Source organism: Schistocerca gregaria, unplaced genomic scaffold (assembly GCF_023897955.1).
Source record: "Schistocerca gregaria isolate iqSchGreg1 unplaced genomic scaffold, iqSchGreg1.2 ptg000198l, whole genome shotgun sequence".
Lineage (NCBI taxonomy): Eukaryota > Metazoa > Arthropoda > Insecta > Orthoptera > Acrididae > Schistocerca > Schistocerca gregaria.
The window spans coordinates 3,718,667-3,722,389 of record NW_026061736.1 but is presented as its reverse complement, the minus strand read 5'-3'; positions in this window follow the sequence as shown (position 1 = coordinate 3,722,389).

Genomic DNA, 3,723 nt, shown 5'->3' with positions numbered 1-3,723 from the left:
ACTAGTACAATTCAAGTTTTAGGTATCGATTATTGACTTTTTAGCTGGCTTTGGTGCCTTGGACATGAGCTAGGACATTACGATTCTGCATGAAAGGAGGACTAGCAGCCGATTTGCACGGGAGAATGTGAAAAGTGTTCATATGTAGTAAAAACCTGAGAAATCCGTCCGATTTCGTCATTTGTTATCGAATCGACTTAAAGCCAAATCGTCACATTGGCCGCTCTGCTCTCTGAAACGGTTGTACTTATCGTCTGCAAAGCTATGTCGCGTGCTGCGGTATGCGGAGAAACTAAAAGCACCGTAGTAGAACATAGATGAAGGTTCTAAGTTGATGTAATAGCCAGTAAGAAGTAGTCCAATTCAAGTTTTAGGTATCGATTATTGACTTTTTAGCTGGCTTTGGTGCCTTGGACATGAGCTAGGACCTTAAGATTCTGCATGAAAGGAGGACTAGCAGCCGAGTTGCACGGGAGAATGTGAAAAGTGTTTATATGTAGTAAAAACCTGAGAGATCCTTCCGTTTTCGTCATTTGTTATCGAATCGACTTAAAGCCAAATCGTCACATTGGCCGCTCTGCTCTCTGAAACGGTTGTACTTATCGTCTGCAAAGCTATGTCGCGTACTGCGGTATTCGGAGACACTAAACGCACCATAGTGGAACACAGATGAAGCTTTTAAGTTGATGTAATAGCCAGTAAGAAGTAGTACGATTCAAGTTTTAGATATTGATGATTGACTTTTTAGCTGGCTTTGGTGCCTTGGACATGATCTAGGACCTTAAGATTCTGCATGAAAGAAGGACTAGCAGCCGAGTTGCCCGGGAGAATGTGAAAAGTGTTCATATGTAGTAAAAACCTTAGAAATCCGTCCGTTTTCGTCATTTATTTATCCAATCGACTTAAAGCCAGATCGTCACATTGGCCGCTCTTCTCTCTGAAACGGTTGTACTTATCGTCTGCAAAGCTATGTCGCGTGCTGCGGTATGCGGAGACACTAAAATCACCATAGTAGAACACAGATGAAGCTTTTATGTTGATGTAATAGGCAGTAAGAAGTAGTAGAATTCAAGTTTTAGGTATCGATTATTGATTTTTAGCTGGCTTCGGTGCCTTGGACATGAGCTAGGACCTTAAGATTCTGCATGAAATTAGGACTAGCAGCCGAGTTGCACGGGAGAATGTGATAGGTGTTCATATGTAGTAAAAACCTGAGAAATCGGTCCGTTTTCGTCATTTGTTATCGAATCGACTTATAGCCAGATCGTCACATTGGCCGCTCTTCTCTCTGAAACGGTTGTACTTATCGTCTGAAAAGCTATGTCGCGTGCTGCGGTAAGCAGGGACGCTAAAATCACCATAGTAGAACACAGATGAAGCTTCTAAGTTGATGCAATAGCCAGTAAGAAATAGTACAATTCAAGTTTTATGTATCGATTATTGACTTTTTAGCTGGCTTCGGTGCCTTGGACATGAGCTAGGACCTTAAGATTCTGCATGAAAGGAGGACTAGCAGCCGAGTTGCACGGGAGGATGTGGAAAGTGTTCATATGTAGTAAAAACCTGAGAAATCCGTCCGTTTTCGTCATTTGTTATCGAATCGACTTAAAGCCAGATGGTCACATTGGCCGCTCTTCTCTCTGAAACGGTTGTACTTATCGTCTGCAAAGCTATGTCACGTACTGCGGTATTCGGAGACACTAAAAACACCATAGTAGAACCCAGATGAAGCTTCTAAGATGATGTAATAGCCAGTAAGTAGTTGTACAATTCAATTTTTAGGTATCGGTTATTGACTTTTTGGCTCGCTTTGGTCCCTTGGACATGAGCTAGGAACTTAAGATTCTGCATGAAAGGAGGACTAGGAGCAGAGTTGCACGGGAGAATGTGAAAAGTGTTCATATGTAGTAAAAACCTGAGAAATCCGTCCGTTTTCGTCATTTGTTATCGAATCGACTTAAAGCCAGATCGTCACATTGGTCACTCTTCTCTCTGAAACGGTTGTACTTATTGTCTGCAAAGCTATGTCGCGTGCTGCGGTATGCGGAGATACGAAAATCATCATAGTAGAACATAAATAAAGATTCTAAGTTGATGTAATAGCCAGTAAGAACTAGTACAATTCAAGTTTTAGGTATCGATTATTGACTTTTTAGCTGGCTTTGGTGCCTTGGACATGAGCTAGGACATTACGATTCTGCATGAAAGGAGGACTAGCAGCCGATTTGCACGGGAGAATGTGAAAAGTGTTCATATGTAGTAAAAACCTGAGAAATCCGTCCGATTTCGTCATTTGTTATCGAATCGACTTAAAGCCAAATCGTCACATTGGCCGCTCTGCTCTCTGAAACGGTTGTACTTATCGTCTGCAAAGCTATGTCGCGTGCTGCGGTATGCGGAGAAACTAAAAGCACCGTAGTAGAACATAGATGAAGGTTCTAAGTTGATGTAATAGCCAGTAAGAAGTAGTCCAATTCAAGTTTTAGGTATCGATTATTGACTTTTTAGCTGGCTTTGGTGCCTTGGACATGACCTAGGACCTTAAGATTCTGCATGAAAGAAGGACTAGCAGCCGAGTTGCCCGGGAGAATGTGAAAAGTGTTCATATGTAGTAAAAACCTTAGAAATCCGTCCGTTTTCGTCATTTATTTATCCAATCGACTTAAAGCCAGATCGTCACATTGGCCGCTCTTCTCTCTAAAACGGTTGTACTTATCGTCTGCAAAGCTGTGTCGCGTGCTGCGGTATGCGGAGAAACTAAAAGCACCGTAGTAGAACATAGATGAAGCATCTAAGTTGATGTAATAGCCAGTAAGAAGTAGTCCAATTCAAGTTTTAGGTATCGATTATTGACTTTTTAGCTGGCTTTGGTGCGTTGGACATGAGCTAGGACCTTAAGATTCTGCATAAAAGGAGGACTAGCAGCCGAGTTGCACGGGAGAATGTGAAAAGTGTTCATATGTAGTAAAAACCTGAGAAATCCGTCCGTTTTCGTCATCTGTTATCGAATCGACTTAAAGCCAGATCGTAACATTGGCCGCTCTTCTCTCTAAAACGGTTGTACTTATCGTCTGCAAAGCTATGTCGCGTGCTGCGGTATGCGGAGACACTAAAATCACCATAGTAGAACACAGATGAAGCATCTAAGTTGATGTAATAGCCAGTAAGAAGTAGTCCAATTCAAGTTTTAGGTATCGATTATTGACTTTTTAGCGGGCTTTGGTGACTTGGACATGAGCTACGACCTTAAGATTCTGCATGAAAGGAGGACTAGCAGCCGAGTTTCACAGGAGAATGTGAAAAGTGTTCATATGTAGTAAAAACCTGAGAAATCCGTCCGTTTTCGTCATTTGTTATCGAATCGACTTAAAGCCAGATCGTCACATTGGCCGCTCTTCCCTCTGAACGGTTGTACTTATCGTCTGCAAAGCTATGTCGCGTACTGCGGTATTCGGAGACACTAAACGCACCATAGTAGAACACAGATGAAGCTTCTAAGATGATGTAATAGCCAGTAAGAAATAGTACAATTCAAGTTTTAGATATCGTTATTGACTTTTTAGCTGGCTTTGGTGCCTTGGACATGAGCTATGACCTTAAGATTATGCATGAAAGGAGGACTAGCAGCCGAGTTGCACGGGAGAATGTGAAAAGTGTTCATATCTAGTAAAAAACTGAGAAATCCGTCCGTTTGCGTCATTTGTTATCGAATCGACTTAAAGC